At 36.1% G+C, this 17,604-nt stretch overlaps 1 protein-coding gene across 3 annotated transcripts in view; it reads right to left on the bottom strand.

The window, feature by feature from the left end:
• The window catches only part of LOC148951707 (CCAAT/enhancer-binding protein gamma-like), a 378,366-nt gene extending 361,470 nt beyond the window's left edge, over positions 1-16,896 (bottom strand). For 2 of the 3 annotated variants that reach the window (XM_089088674.1, XM_089088676.1), the window contains exons 1-2: positions 16,787-16,896; positions 12,013-12,115 (exon numbers count right to left, since the gene is read on the bottom strand). The gene's annotated coding sequence lies outside the window, so the exon portion shown is untranslated. Of the gene's footprint in view, positions 1-12,012; positions 12,202-16,786 lie in introns of all 3 variants that reach the window. The other variant, XM_089088675.1, reaches the window with a different exon arrangement.
• Between the last annotated feature and the right edge of the window lie 708 nt (positions 16,897-17,604).

The following is a 17,604-nucleotide window of genomic DNA, read 5'->3' as shown; positions in this document are numbered from 1 at the left end:
CCTCCCCCCTCTTGTCCCGTTCGTCCCCTTATCCACCTCTGCAAACACTCCCATAAAAACCCAACATATTTTTTGATTTTTAATCGCGAGTCAATCCTCTGCAGACAATACCATGGGATAATGCGTATTTCTTAAACGAGAAATAGCTCCCTTAGCCGTGTCAATCAGTTTAGTCAATGTCTTGACCATGCACTCGTTCTCATCCAATGTCTCAACTATTTCTAACAAGCACCGGGTGTTAGAACTATCTCTTTGCGCGTGGGCATTGGAGACTGCAATAGCCTGGTGTTCTTTGACTCTGTTTGGATATAGTGGGTCATTCATCGCCACCAACTTAGCTTCACAATCCAAAGATATTTTGTTGCATTGGAGAAGAGTATTTTGAAAATTTTTAAATCATAGAATGGCCCTATTCCCTGAAACCGTTTCCACTGTCTGGTAGCCATGGTGACTACAATGCCTCATATGATTTTGTAACTTTAATTGAGTCCAAAATCTAGAGAGGCATATTGGACAGTAGAAACATACCCCCTTTTCTTAGCCTCCCTCAGAACTCTACTAACGTCAGTGATTGGGTGAAAATGGCCGATTGTATTCGGTTGACTATGTGACGTGTATAGCAACCAAACCCAGTGTCTGACCAAATCAACTGACTGACCCCTTACGGGGAAAACCACCCCCTTCTTTTTAGAGCGAGTTCTATCTTCAAATTCAGTTTCATATTGTACCACAGTAACGCCAATATTTAAATGGACATTAGCCATTTCAAAAATGTCAATAGATCATAGCGTCACTGGATATTTCCCCTCCACACAAGAAAAATCTACAATGGGGAAGGCGGACCCTTCCTTGCCACGCATAGCCCACTCGTCTAAATCTTTCTTAGTAGCGGCCCGAGCTAGAGGCTCGAATGCTGATATGATGAAAGTATATTTGAAACACATATGACCTGTTTCAAAACAGATCCGCTGAACACCACGACAACCTACTAGATCTGGATTATAATTTAAAATAGTATCCCTCTCAGAACTAGCCCCCCCCTCTTAAAATAAAATCTTTCTTTATTTTAAATATATTAACGCTTAAATTTTCAACAAAAAGAACTAAAAAGCCACTACCATTTTCACTCAAGTTCTCAAGATGTGTTATAATTTGATCTACCCAATCCATAAAAACACCCCCAAAGTTTTCTAAATTTGAATAAACCAAACGCATCTCGGAATGTATATAATGATAATACACTTCGCTTTTTCCCTCATTCAAATAAAAAACCTTTAAAACAATGGAGACCTTAATTGAATCCCTACCTCCCCACAACTGAATTTGATACTCCATAAGTGCACGAATTTTGTCTACATATGCATGTACAATTTCTACAGGATCAAAAACAAATTTTCCCCCCATTAGTTAATTAAAGGGGTCCCCCCCAGGCGCAGTGTAAACTACTCGCGGCTTGAAACTGGGTTTTGATAATTGACAATGTGGGAGAGGTTTACCCCCCTCCCCCTCTGGTAGAGTTTAAACTTCTCCCCGCGGGTCCATAATAACGTGCAACTGCTCTCCTTCAATTGTTCAACTGTAAGTTGGTATGAGCTCGGAAGCTTGATGGGTCCCTGGGAATTCCCGGGGCAAAAAATATAAAATTTTCCTATTGTTTTGACGCAGCAAAGGTAAGTACCCCCGTTCAACAATGCTACTATAAAAATTAGTTAAAAGAAAATCATTTAAAAACCCGTCAATGTTAAAAGGTACTTCAATGCTATCGTCCCATAGTAAATTGTCCTGAATCTCCACTGGCGGTGTTAGAATCGGTTCTTCCTCTTCTTCACTAGACGGAGAGTAGGGGACCAATGCAATCTATAAATGAAAAAATAGCTTATTTTCAGAGTGTTCAAATCATCCCTACTGTTTTTAAAATTTGGATTATTATTGCTTAATAACACTTTGTTCATTAGACTTAATAAAATATAAGATATGAAGAATAAGAAGACACTGTTGTCTTTTATTTTCAAAGTGTTAAAAATTTTTTTTTTTTCGGCGCTTTTCGGAGCCACAGCGCATCCCTGTGGCGCTTCTCGGGGCCCGCATCGCTTCCCGCTATGCTTCTCGAGCCCGTGGCGCTTGCCTGACCCGTGGCGCTTCTTGGGCCCGCGGCGCTTCCCTCGGCGCTTCCCGGACCCATCGTGGTGCTTTTCGGAGCCACAGCGCATCCCTGTGGCGCTTCTCGGGGCCCGCATCGCTTCCTGCTATGCTTCTCGAGCCCGTGGCGCTTCCCTGGCCCGTGGTGCTTCTTGGGCCCCACGGCGCTTCCCTTGGCGCTTCCCGGACCCATCGTGGTGCTTCTCTGACCCACAGCGCATCCCTGTGGCGCTTCCCTGACCCGTGGCGCTTCTTGGACCCACAGCGCTTCCCCCGGCGCTTCCCACAGCGCGTCCCCCGGCGCGTCCCACAGCGCTTCCCCGGCCCCACCACATGCCTCCCAGCCCCCCATTACACAATACCCGTCAAAAGTTGAAATATTCGCTTAGACTGCATAAGTCCAAGTTTCTCTCTAATTCCGTTCTACAGGTTCGGTGAACTCTTTATTAGCTCACAATTATTGTAAGCCGCCGCGTGAGTGTTCCAATTTCCAGGATTTAACTTCAAAATGTCGGAAACCGTTAGCTTGATTCCCCCTCGCTAAAATCAATGCAATGGTTTGTAAGCTATTTTCAGTGCAAATTAGAACGTCAATATGTACAATAGATAAAAGGAATAATCTCTCTTAAAACTATGTGAAGAATAGCATTCACGAAGTTTCAAAGGTACCTAAAAATATTTGCTTATGAGATGGTGGCGAAGAGATATGGGGATTGCATTGAAAATAGTAAAGATTAGAAAAAATAGCATTTTGAGTTTCAAAGGCGGTGATTATTAATTGAAATTAGCTAAAAATATTATTATGAGAAAGCGAAGATGTCTACAATGGAAAATTGGAAAGATTAGAAAAAGAGCGGTTTCTTTGACATGCAAAAAATTACATTATATTTAAATATCTCCGAGGGAGGGGGGAGCAGAAAAATTTAAAACAATGGGTGTGGGATTATAGAGAAAATAACATTTTTTCTTTAATATCTCTGAGACAAACTTTTACAGTGTTGAAAAATAGTGAAAAAGAAAAGACTAAAAAACATTGGTAGAAACAGAAAGGTAAGAAAAAATGCTTACATTTGCATATCCCGGCTGCACTTGGGCATCCGAAGGACCAGGTAGTGCATGCTGGAGGGTCACTTCCTGACCTTGCATAAGTGGGGCAGCTCTTGAAGGCCCAGGCAACGTATGATGGAAGGTGGTTGGGCCGGTGGCGTTACATTCTTGTACAGATGATTGCACTTGTTTTGGGGTCGAGCCAGCGTACTTAATAATGGATGGTCTTGTCTCGTCCACTCTCGCTTTCTTAGCGGGCGGCGGCGTCATACATTCTTCATAATTTGCCTTAAAAAGAAGAGAAAAATTAGTATCAAAATAATTTGTCACCTTTTCACAGAAAGAAAGTTAGTACCCTCATCCATATAATTTTGTTTAGAAAAGAATTTATCACTAAGAAAGTCCCCCTAGCCATAATTTTGTCTAGAAAGCATTTATCGCAAAGAAGCCCCCTCCCCCTAAACCCAAAAGCAAAAGCAAAAAGTAAAATTTACGAGAAATATAGTTGGCTCAGAAATCAAACGTTTTTATTGTACAGCATGTGAAAAAATAAATCTTGACAAACAGTAGTCTGTAGTCTTAGGATAGAAATCAATATTTATATTTTTACCATTTAAATATTCCAGTCTATAGGCTTTAAATAAGATAAAAAGATTGTTAACACAGAGCTTATAGGCCTAAAATTTGCGATCATAGGTAAAAATGCTATTCAATTTACGCATAATAAAGCAATGTATCTTTTTCTTAAACTCACTCCCCTTACTTTTCACGCGAAGAAACAGTTTGTTTTCACCTTACAATGGAGGTGTTAGACTTTAGGCATTGTCAACCCCCCCCCCACCTTTCACCAATGTCCTAAAAATATTGTTAGGCATTAATTTTGAAAATAACTCATTTCCATGCTTCCATACCACATAGAATTAAGCAAGGCCTGTAACCACACAATGTTAATTAACAATAATCTCTTTTTTCACACGAAACTGTTTTTTTTTAATTCGATGGGGAAAACTATTTTTCTCAGAAAAACCTTTTGGTTAAGCCGCTATCCAAATTCTTGTATATTTATCAAATCCGGATGTACTTTAAATGGGGTGTCAGTAATTATCGGATATTTAAATCGTTACGAGAAATCTGTAAGTCAATCCATGGTGGACAGTATATTAAGGGAATGACAGAAAGTTGACAGTTGCTTTTAGATAAGATATGGAATTTATCAAAAACAGAATTAAGGTCTTAAACCGAGGGGGAAGGAAGGATGGGGTTTACGTAACGAATAAAGAGCGTATTTTACGCTTTTTATCGAGTATAAACATCATATAGTGGCGCTTGTATCGGGGGGGGAGGGTTTAACCGAAAATGGTATAGGGTAACCACGGAAAAAAAATTTATTTTTAAAATAAAAAATTAAAAAAGAAAGTAAATTGCGAATTTTGGCTGCCAAGGCTTCAAGTTCATCAATAATTTCATGTGTTCTATCCATTGTGTTCTGGAACTTTCTGATAATTTAATCACATTGCATGACCTTTATATACGAAATCTCAAGGGTGATTTGTTATTTAACGGGTAAATAATTTTTAACCCGCCCTCTTTTTGGCTTATATGGGGTTTTTATCCGACTCTCTGATTGGCTGAGAAGGATGCATGTACTTCCGGTTTCCTATTCCATGACACCTTGACATTCACCCCTAGCATGCACTTGTCCAAAACAACAATAATAAATAAATCCCTCAGGCCTAAAGATTAATGAAGCCATGTTTGTTTCTTAATTCCCCCTTCGTGAATCAATAATTCCCCCTAGCGATTATGTAAATCAATTTCTCAGGTTAAGCTAGCCAAACAACAAAGAAACCATAATGTTTCTTAATTCCCCCTTTGTGAATCAATAATTTCCCCTAGCGATTATGTAAATCCAATTGAGAAAATTCCTGTTTTTTTATTCTCAGTGATAAAACAATATACTAAACAATAATTTATGTTTTAATAAATAAGTGTTATAAAGTTCCTGTTTTTTCATTAACAGTGAAAAAAATCATTAAACATCAATTAAAATCATCAAATAAATTAAACAGCACGCATAACCAGCCATTACAATAACCTTACATACGAAACAGTTCATGTTTTTTCATTCTCATTGACAAAAACCATAAACCACGTGGTTCTCGTGCTCATATATGGTGTTAAAAAAAGTTGTAGGTGGCAGCAGGGGTGGGCAATGGGACCTCCTGATAGGGTTCTACTCACGTACCAGTACTACTAACTTAGGCACGGGAGAATAATAGCCTTAATGTTGTACCGTACCGTCAATTGAATGACGGTGGAAAAGTTAAGCTTGTGAGTAAAAAATATTTATATAATTTTTTCAGCATAGTTTCGTAGTCCCCAGCCCACTAGTCACTGGGGAGTAATCTATTCTTTTGGGGGACAGTTTTTTTTATTCAAGGAATCCAACCAATCAGCCACGTCCGCATGCTGTTTTTTGTAAGGGGGCGGGGAATGATAAAGACAACAAAACATTTTGAGAGTTTGAATATGAAATGCCCAAAAATTCGGAAAGATTTAGGATTTCATAGAAATGGCACCCAAAAACCACAAAAGCCATTTTTTGATTTTGTCCTCTACTATAAATTCCTCATAAATTTTGAACTACTGCATCTAAGTTTCCATGGAAGTTTTTTTTTATGCAGAGCCCCAGCAGTTTTTAATCAGGTTCGTTATTTGGATTGGCGGGAGAGGGTTCTTTCAAGATAAAGAAAAAAAATAATAAAACAAGCCAAAGTTCCTGGCTGTCTATGGAAGCAATACAGGGAAAAACAAAACATCTTCAAAATCCTTAGTCTCTAAGTATCTATTAAATAAAAAAAAACAAGTAATTTCCATTGAAAGTAGGGAGCAACACTGAAACTTAAAAAACGAACAGAATCTATTCCGTATGTGAGGGGAGCTGCCCCCCCCCCCTTAATACTCAATCTCTACGCTAAAGTTTTTTTTAGCACCTTAAAAACGCTTCTTATTCTAATTAAATGGTCATGATGTTCCAAGAGTCAGTCCTAAAGAATTGGGACAAAAACTCAAATTTTACCGCGAAGAGAAAGGTATTGAGGGGGGGGGGGGGGGGGGTTTTCCCCCTCAAATACGGAATAATTTGTGTTCATTTTAAGTTTTAAGGATGCTCCTTACTTTCAGTTGAAAAAACTTGTTGATTTGTTTATTTAATTTTTGATCTTTTTCCAAATAATGCCGGGAAACCCGCTTCCCCCTGCATGGAAAATCCTCTCTGGCGAAAATTCCTCCATGAAAAGTTCCTCCCGAGCAAACCCCCCTCCCCCCGGAAAATTCCATCTTTGTGGAAAATTTCCCCTGTGGACAATGCCACCGGGAAAATTCTCCTTAGTCTACTTTCATTTGAAAAAAAAACTTCTTTTTTAGTTAATTTTTGATCTTTTAGAATCACACCAGAAATCCCCCCCTCGGTGGAAAATTTTTCCCTGAAATTCCCTCATAATGAAAAATTCCTCCCGTAAAAAAATTCCCCCATGGAGAAATTCTCTCGCGAAAAATTCCCCCATGGAGGATTTCACCCTCATAAAATTCTTCCATCTCCGAAAATTCCCTTCCCCCAGAAAACTTCCCCGGAACATCTCCACATTCAAAATTGAGTCACTTTCTCAAAAAAGAAAGCACGACAAATAAAAAGAATTTAGCATAGGAATTTAGAAAATTCCCCCACGTGTAAAATTTCCCCTGGAAAGTTCACCTTTGGAAACTTCTCTCCCTACTGAAAATTCTCCACGTGTAAAATCCCCCCACCCTCCGGAAGATTTCTGTATATATCCCAATAACAAATACTATATGTAAAGAATGGACAAATTTTCATAACTTACCGCCCTTTCCCGAGGGGCTTTGAGGGGTCATGTCATCCCTAGGGGCATAGTTATTGGATATTTCAATTATGCTGAACAAAACGGCTATCTCCAAATTCTCATTGGATGACTTTGGGGTCTAGGTGGGGGAGGGGGGGGAGAGATGGACTATTCGTTCTCCAATCTTTATGGTCATTTAAAAAAGGCACTAGAACTTTAAATTTTCGTTCAAATAAGCCCTCTCTTGATTTTTAGGGCCACTGGTTTGATAAGATCAACCCTGCAGAAAACAAAAATAAACGAAAAACAAATAAACACGCATCCACATCTTTCTTTTGGCAAAAAAAAAGAAACAACACAAAATGCAACATTTTTGTAAATAGGAGCTTGAAATCTCTACAGTAGGATTCTCTGATATGCTGAATTTGATGGTACGATTTTGATTGAATTGTTGGGGTGCTTCCCCCCTTTTTCGAAAATCGTGCAAATTTTCTATACTTGTACCACTATTTTCGAAGTCAATACGAAATTCAACCGCTTTCTTTTTATTTGTGCTACAGTTTTTAACAGGTTTTCCATGAATTTTGTCATAAAAAAAAAATGGCAAATCAACTGAATCTGCATATCAAACCAATAAAAGTTTATTGATTGTCTAAATTACAATGATACATGAAAAAAATAATTCCCTGAAGCTTCGGAAATTTTCTATTTTAATGTTATAGTTATAAGAAAAAAAAATTCACAATATATTTGGTTTTTAGTAAGGCGAGAATGATACTCCAGACAGAGCGTTTAAGAGGGTGGTAGTGATATTCTTATTTATAATAACTTCTGTGCGTTTTAAGCTTGGCTTGAAAATTCATTTTACGTTCGTTTCAGGCTTGGTCTATTCAAATCGTTATTTCGAAGTTTGACTTGACAATGCATTTTAATTTACGTTCATTGATTATTCATTTGCGTTCGTTGTATTTCTGATTTATCATATCGCTTTATTTCTCCTCGTTTTGAGTTCTATAGCACTCCTTACTTTGCTTCGATATTTTTTTTTTTTTTTAATTCTATTAAATAAATTTGTACTGTCTGTGCCTCAGGTGACATAGTTTTACCATGGGTTAATTGTAAGAATATTTGAAGTCTTTCAACTTTTATGCTCAAGAACTAAAATTTTGGATCGTAATTACAATTTCAGAACAAAATTAGCACTGGTTCAATGCAACACCCCCGAAAAAACAAATGATCTTGTATATATGACCAACCATCGAGAAGAAGATTCGTAATTTTGTGAATAGGAACTTCAAACCTTTGAAATGGAGCCTCCGATATGCGAAATTTGATGGTTTGATTTTATCAAGGTTACTCTCCCTTTTGGGGGGTTTTATCCCCCTTTTCTAAAATTTGGCAATTTTTTCGTGCTCAAGTACTTTTAAAATTAATGAATTTTATATGCTTGGAATATCCTTAAGAAGTTGCCTCTTTTATTTATATGTTGTTACGAAATCATTTTTTTTAGTGTTTTAGTCACTATTAGCACAAGTAAATACGTTCAAGGAAAACACCGGCTACAAATGGCGTTTGACAAAAAAAAAAAAAAAAAGAGAGAGAAAATAGAACTACAAAATCATCCTGATTGTTTTTTAATTATATTTTCTCTTTGTTTTTGGTCAAATTAGCACAAGTTGCTCCTTACTTATAGAAATGTTACCACAAACTGTTTGAAAATATATTTTTCATTTTTAAACATGAAAAACACAGGGAAACTATGTTCTGCGCCTAAATATCGATAAATTGTCATTCCTTCTCCAATCTTCTTAGTCGCACCATTACATCGACATGTAAAAGGATGAAGGAATATCACTTACCTGAGGATGTTTTCGAATTATCTCACCACAATGAAAACTGAAATTAAAACCAAATTAATGTGCCATGTGCCAGACTCACTACCCAAAATTATAGCATTTTGGCTTACAGAATCTTTTTAACTCAGTTCCCATGTCACTCAACCCGTCTAATAAAGTGAAAGTGCTATCATCAGACTCCTTATTTTATGTTATTTCCAAATATCATGGTTACTTTTCTGACCATACACAACACCCCCGACCCTTGATGGCCCCATATATAGCCATATGATACATAAAAACAAAAGAAAATACTTAAACTAGGAAACTTTTACTTTATATCAACAGTTATTTATGTTTAAGCATCAAGGAGGCACACTTGTGCCTCTATAAAGAGGCGACCCACCACAATGTTAAGCGATTTCAGGTCCTAGAGGTCGCAGAGAGACGGCGGTAATCGCATTTTGTAGCCCAAGCTCAAACTAAGAAACTTGCAAAATTTCATCCTCCTCCGACTTTATCTTCATGGGGTAAACTGGGCCGGAAGTTTCGACCCTCCCACCACAGCCCCCCTTTAACGAGGTTAAGCTTTCCTAGGCCCCGGGAGCTTATCGTCGAAATTTCAGCTCAATCCGATCATTCCTTCCCTGTTTTCAAAAAACCAAATATAGCCACTTAAAATTCATCATTTCTTTTTTTTCTTAGCCACGCCTACAGGCCACAGTTGTCAACTGATCCGGGTGAATGAGGACTCATTCGAAGCAGAATTCGACCTGTTAGGGCCTTTTGATATTTTCAGACCGAAAAATTTATCCCCCGAATTTACATTTACGAAAAACCTCGTTTTCCTATAATAGCCCATGTTAATTTTTCCCACCACAACCCCCCTTTAACGTTGTCTGATCGGGCTGAAATTTAGAGGATAAGCTTTCCTGGGGCCTGGGAGCTTATCCTCGAAATTTCAGCTCAATCTGATCTCTCCTTCCCTGTTTTCCAAAAACCAAATATCAAGTTTTGTGGGAATTTGCTTTGCGAAAATAGATTCCATTTACTAAAAAACAATTACAATTGTGTCTCATTAGTCCCTTGATTGATATTTCAGACTGTCAGGTGGATAACCCGATTTCGATTCACCGTCAGAGCAAATCGTTTATACAATGAATTTAAACTTTAAAAAAGAAACTCAGTTTCTTTTTTAAATTATTTGAAAAAAATTACGTTTTCTAAATAGTTAAAGAGGCTGAGTTACAAGGTCGACCCTTAAAACGTACAGGGATTAGGAGGCACAGTTGGGGGGCTGTTAAAGAGGCTGAGTCACAAGTTCGAACCTTAAAACGTACAGGGATTAGGAGGCACCCTGTACGACGTGATTTGAGTATTCAGGAATTAAAAGCCTTAACACAAGAATGTTCAAGAGCGGGGGGTTTGGGGGCGGGAGCCCCCAACTTTAACTCCTGACACGATCAGCTAACAGTTAGTCAAGCAATAATAAGTAATAAACTGTACAAAAACGTGCAGAAATTATTTGAAAAAAACTACGTTTTCTAAAGAGATAAAGAGGCTGAGTTACAAGGTCGAACCTTAAAACGTAGAGGGATTAGGAGGCACAGTTGGGGGGCTGCCGCCCCCAAACCCCCGCTTTCGCAGCCTTTAAATAAATTTTTTTTTTTTAAACTGAAAGTAAGGAGCGACATTAAATCTTAAAACGAACAGAAATTATTCCGTATATGAAAGAGGCTGTGCCCTCCTCAACGCCTCGCTCTTTACGCTAAGGTTTTTTATTGTTTTAAAAAATAAAGTTGTGAGACAGAGTCAAACTTTAGCGTAAAGAGCGAGGCGTTGAGGAGGGCACAGCCTCTTTCATATACGGAATAATTTCTGTTCGTTTTAAGATTTAATGTCGCTCCTTACTTTCAGTCTAAAAAACTTTTTTTTTATTTAAAGGCTGCGAAAGCGGGGTTTGGGGGCGGCAGCCCCAACTGTGCCTCCTAATCCCTGTACGGTTTAAGGTTCGACCTTGTAACTCAGCCTCTTTAACTCTTTAGAAAACGTACTTTTTTTCAAATAATAATAATAATAATTCCCCTTTATGCTTCTCAGGCATGTTTCAGGCTAGATCTGATTTCCACAATTATAATACTCGAACAAGCAAGGTGCTGTCTGCTCAAATAAACTACAATGTCTAAGTTCTCCTTTATTTATCGAGGAATAAAATTATGTAATAGTAATGATGAGAAAATTGATGACATAAAAAGGTTTCAAGAATTTAGAAATAAAGTTAAGGAAAAAATGTATTCTAATTAAGCTTATGAGTTTCAAGTTAGAATTTGTGATTTTTATTTATATTTTATTTATAAACTTATGGAATAGTAATGATAGGATATTAAATGATATAAAATAGTTTTAAACATTTAGAAGTAAAAACAAGGAAAAAATGTATATATGTATGAGTTCTAAGCTATTATTTCTCATTCTTTTTTTCCTTCTTCTTTTGTTGTAAGAGGTGTGTTTGATAGTGGATTATTTGGATAATTATTTCTTCTTTTTTAGCCGTTACGGTGGCTCCAGTGACAACTCAGCATGGAATTACGTACTTTCATGTACTGTTTTTGACATACTCTATTAACTAGTACTAAATTCTTTTCTTCTTTTTTTTCTGTTCCTGGCACGCCCCTAGGAGAATTTGCCTTCGCAAGTTCATGGGCAGTCTAGAAGATTTAGTTGAATGATTTTTTTTCATGTATTATTTATATATATATATATATATATATATATATATATATATATATATATATATATATATATATATATATATATATATATATATATATATATGCATTTTCTTAAGTTCTATATTTATTAATAAACTTAACTTTACTTGTAATTGCAGCAAACAGTCAATTAGTCAATTTCATTTGGTCAATAAGCTCAGGAAAGCGCGCTTAAGTATAAACTCTTTCGTAAATCCCTCTGGACAGGAAAAAACAAAGGAGAAGCAAAAATGAGACGAATCAATAAAAAACAAAACCATTTTCAAAGTGACGCATTTAAACATTTAAGAGATTCGAAAAGTGAGAAAAAAAAATCTTGATTACTAGCTAGAAAATCCCTAACATGATTTTTGAACATACCAAACGAGTGGCAGCTTCGTAAAGACACAGGGAGCGTGTTCCAAATCCTGTTGCAAGTTGTCAGAGGGTTGAAATCAGACCTTACTGATGGAGTATGAAGAATCTGTAAAGTGCGGAGATGATAAGTCGATTCATCAGAAACAAAAGATATATTATTACATAGAGCAGCAGGAAGATGGCGGTGCAACTCTAAAAAGATGAAAGAAGAACAAGAAAGAAAGAGAGATTTCAAATTAAGCAAGGGTTTAAGTGAAGATCGGTTAGTTTCCTTAATAAGAGTCCTTGCTCTATCATAAAGTTTTGAAAGTGGCATCAGAGACGAGGGAAAAGTTGAAATCCCAATAACAGAACAATCTGAAACATAAGACTAAACTAGGCTGTAGAACAAGATTCTAAGAATCAACCCTGGAAATATTTGTATGAGCTTTCTAAGGATTCCAAGACTCCTGGAGACTTTCATTTTAATCAGGTCAATAGGATACTTGAAAGAAAGATTTTTGTCAAGCAATACGCCTAGGAATCGAACGTAACGATCTCTAGGTCTACTTAGAGAACATCTTGATACGTGTATTTCATTTAAGTCAGGGCAAGCCTTTGAAACTCTGGAGAAAATGAGAAAAAATTACTTCCCGACATTTAAGGCAAGATAATTTACATCAAACCATTGGATAACTCTTTCAAAAAGGTTATTTATCTTTGAACGAAGATCAGACTCAGTTCTACGAACTGTGCCAAGAGTACTGTCATCAGCAACAGCAATAAGTGCATCCGGTACGGACGAACTCCTGTCACAATTAGTGATGGATGCTGGTTGACAAAGACGACAGCAAATGGTAGGTTTTAAATTTTGAACCGCATTAATAAGGTAATTGACATAGATTAAAAAGGGTATCTGCCCAATAACAGATCCTTGTGGAACGCCAAACTCTATTCCCGAATGGTTAAGAAAGTGCGGATCAACCGAGATGACTTGACCAGATAGATATTATAGAAACTAGGAATAAACATTCATTCTTATACCAATAACGGACAGTTTCCAAAGAAGAATCTTGTATGTTAATCATTCGGATGCTTTTCATACATCGAGAATAAGAGTAGCAGGTACAAGAGCAGTGCCAAGAAATGAGTGTGAATAATTCAGGACGGGTGCGCATACATGGTCAGTTCAGTGCTCAGTCCTAAAAACAAACGGAAAATTATGAAAAAAGTTTCTAGAATTAATAAAATTAAGAAGTTGAAAAGACATAGTCCTTTCAAATCTTTTACCAAGCATTAATAAAAGGGATATTGATTGACATTTTGTAGGATTGTTTCTTTGCCTAGCTTTAAAAAGTATAATTGTACAATCGCGCTTTAAGACACCTGAGAAGACATAATTTTCTAAAGAAAGATTGACAAGTCTCATGAGGGCAGAAACGATGACAGGAAGAATGAACTTAACAACCTTAAACTACAACCTTACAACCATATCCTTTCCTTATTATTCACAAATTTAAATAATTTCAAATGATATATTTGTCCAACAATTGTATTGAAAGATCTTAGTGGAAAGCTTTTCATCAGCTAAAGATTGGGCGAAAACTAACTAACAAAGAAGACATGTCGAATCTGGAGATGCTAAACAACGACAAAAAGTATTATTGAGGCTCTCTTTGGCACCACCCGGGGGGGGGGGGGATTGCCATAAAAGCGACCATAACTTTTTAACTCAAGCAACCAGACTGAGTTCAGCATGGTTATGAGTTGAATAAGGATTGAATTAAACAGAGATTGATTACACACACCATTCAACCATCACTGCCATGTAAAAAGTTTATGTTATCTAAAATTTATCAGATGTTCCTTCCCCTTTGTAGCTAATTGTCTGCTTACAAAAATATATGTTTAAATTTTGCTTTCTTTTGAATGCGGTTTTTTTCATTTTAGGACTATAAACTTACAATCTCTTAGAGTAGACTGTTATGGCTGCAAAGGTAGCTACAGCCAGGTAAATATCAGATTGTTATACAGTATTTATTTTACCAGGGTTGTAAGTATACCTGAAATAGAAAACAACTGAGCATTCCACATATTAAACTGAGCCAAAACAATATTTAATCCAGTTCTGAAATACTTGAGTCTACTTGTGCAAACATTTTTAATAAATACCTTCTTTTAGTCTACCGAAAATCCACTAATGTAACATAGCCTTCTCCTAATTTCTAAAAAAGAGAATTAGAAGTACAACAAGAGTTTGATTTTCATGGACCATATGCCTTGGCAAAACTGGCTCTCTGGGTTTGAGTTTGGTTATAAGTGAGCTAAATTCAACCTTTAGTTCAAAGCTAGGACCAACATTCCTTAAATAAACCAAACAAACAAATAGGGAAGAAGTAGGCTAGAGGTGCAAGATCCAGTTAGAAAAATTCCAATACAAGATCCTGTGAGATATTCAACATTGTTGTCAAAGGCGAATGTGCTGCTTTTTCTGCAACATCCTGAAAGACTTGTAGGCATCAAACATGTGTTTCATTTGCCTGAATGTTTTTAATTTTTATCTGAAGAAACATTCAGAAGTTCTGAAATTATTATGCAAAGCATGGTTCTTTTTCTCCACTTCACACCTTTTATTTTTGATGTTATGAAAGCAAAATTACAATTCAGGAAATGATAAAATAGACGATTCTCAGATAATTACCTGTTGTATTTTAATGGATAAACAAGCATTAAGTCTAAACCTCATTCAATGATCTCTTTTCTTCAAAGAATATACCACAAAATCCTATATTTTAGCTGGATTTTTTTTAGCTTAATTTCTCAGTCTATCCAGCAGGTTATCATAGTCCAATCAAAAATTCTAACAAGAAATTTGACAGCTTATCTAGAATAAATCAAAATGCAGACTTGGACATGCTTTTATTCTACTAGATACTATTTTTCGCAGTTTATCAAGTCATCATCCTGGAGCAGGTATAGGAGTAGAAGAAAGTCATCCCCCCTTAATGTGCTAATGTATAGCCTAAATTATATATTTCCCATGCATCACTCATGTACCTTTAAATAAAATCAACTGTGGCAAAATCAAGAAACAGAAAAATACATGTAAAATATATAGGCTATATATTTGCACAGTAGGGGGAGGGAGTTGAGGCTAAACTACAGTGAAGCTGCATTCAAAATGTGCTAACTATAGATATTCTACATATTGTGAAGTAAGAATTCCTCTAGGCTTATACTAAATTGTCTTCTTAACATATTCCTTCTTAACATCCTCTATTCTAAGCTTATACTGTTTAGTATGTGCAACTACCCAATGTCCATTCTCATGTCATCATGAAATCTATAAGGTAAATTTGCAGTTCTCAACATAATCTACCTAGAATGAAAGTCAACAAGTCCCTTGATGTGTTGTATATGCTCTTTGATAATTCAATTATTACTTCTGGGAGAAATTACATTTTGACCCCTTAAAGGGCTCAAGACAGTCCATAGTAACCAAAAGTTTAAAAACATGTTTCTAGAAAAAGATTGCCATTTGCAGATGATTCAGGAATGGTAATTATTATTTTTTTTTAGTCTTAATAGCAAAATACTATTTTGAATTCAATTTGCAGAATTCTTTAAAAAGAGCTGCAAGTACATCAAAAATGGTCAGTTTTCCTATTATGCCATTTTCAAGGGGTTTACTGGCTTTTTTTAAAAACCCATATAAATTTGTTTTTCAAATAACATTTTACTATTAAGACAGAAGAAGATGATAATTACCATTCCTAAATCAGCTGCAAATGGCAATTTTTAGATAAATATAAAGCAGTCTATACTTTGCACCTACAAAATGAACATACACTTGATTTTTTTTTAAGCTCTTTCTGAATATAATAATTACTTTTGTCATAAATTCAATTTTAAGCCCTTTAGAGACAGGGGCATAATCTGCCATTGGGCAGGGGGGGGGAATGCCCCCTTGGGATCTAATTTGCCAAGACTGGCCCCCCAGCTGAAATTTAGTTTCTGCAAAAAAACTAGGCTAGTCAAAACTGAGATATGCCTACAAAATTCAAGCATCCAGAGAAACAGGTCAGTTTTCTTTAGTATATCTTTGCCTTTATGGTACTACATGGCTCATTTTCCCTTTTTCACTTGATTTGGGAAATTTGGCTCCAACATTGCCCCCCCCCCATGATTTTGATGACATTACACCACTCTTTTGAGACCTTCAAAGATAAAATTTTTTGCTCTTAGGCTGTTTTAGATACAGCTTATAGGCCTATACCTCTGTTAGCATCCTTCTTGTTAACACCAGTTTGGTAAAATTCTACTTTAGCTACTTTGGGCTATTTTGGAAAGGAGATAGGTTAGGAAAATCAAACTTCCATTGATGTTTCTACAGGCTAAAGTATGTCCCAAAAAGGTATTTTGAAGTACCTACCTCCCCTGCTTCTCCCTCTAGAGGATCCTGCATTTTGTCTACATGACAGGTCTACATGACACGACCTTTTGGAATTTTGGCAAAACAATGTTTCACCTTAATTTTCAGTTATCAGTTTCTTTTTCTCTGGCTTTAGTTCTGAAAATGCAATTTCTGTTGTTTGAGTAGAATTTTAAGCCATATCAATATTTTTTTCAAAATTTTGGAAATGTATTTGCATATCTTTAAAACCTTATAAATTGGGATTGAGCAAAATTTGAAGCTGAAAACAATTTTGTTGTACTTCATTTAAGCAGAAGATCTACTTTGCACAGTTTCACTATTATAACACACGTTTATTAGGAAGCTCATGTCTATCTCACTAACCTATTTTCGTTGAAATCAGTTAAGCCGCATCACACACATCAGTATATCCCTATCACAAAATGACATTTTGAGCACTGAAAAAAAGTAACGTTTTGAATGTTCAAACTTTTTGCCGATTCATATTCGTAAACTTATTTTAATACATGTAAAATATAACTGTACTTTCTTTATGAACTCTTTGTAGATTTCTTATACAGCAAGAATTTTGACGTTTTTTCAGTGACTGTGCAGGTTATTTTTGTTATTGTTATTAATTTTTTTATTATTCACTATTTTTAGTATTATTATTATGGTACTGGTGCATTATACGTAACACGAAAGAAGTCAAGTTTGGTTAATGCTAATGAAATAAGATGAATATATAACAGTTTAGAAACAAATTTGGGCTATATATTCGCACATTAGGGGGGTGGGGGTAAAGCATAGCATATATTGAATACGTAACGTAACCTAACCTAGGTACCTCCCCCCTTAAAAACCCCAAAAAACAACAGTTTGGAAATTATAAATTTTATGAGAAACCAAGCTTTGCGATCAATTTAGATAGCAAATATCCGTTTTATGGGTCTCCATGTCTGTATTCCTTGGACAGTCTATAGCGCTGTGTTAGGTATAATGCACCAGTATCATTATTATTTTTAAAATTATCATTATTATTACAACGGTTATTATTATTGATGTTTGTGTTGTTGTTATTATTTTTATGGTTGTTATTATGGGTAGAATCACAAAATTCAGTTGAGATTCATGTCACAGAAGCCCGTTGCTTCCAGCAACCCCCCCCCCCAAAAAAAAAAAATATATTAATGCTATATATT

Source organism: Artemia sp. Qi Xiang Cuo, chromosome 5 (genome assembly GCF_049724085.1).
Source record: "Artemia sp. Qi Xiang Cuo chromosome 5, ASM4972408v1, whole genome shotgun sequence".
Classification (NCBI taxonomy): domain Eukaryota; kingdom Metazoa; phylum Arthropoda; class Branchiopoda; order Anostraca; family Artemiidae; genus Artemia; species Artemia sp. Qi Xiang Cuo.
Note: the sequence above shows the minus strand (reverse complement) of the source record. Positions and strands in the feature narration are given on the sequence as shown.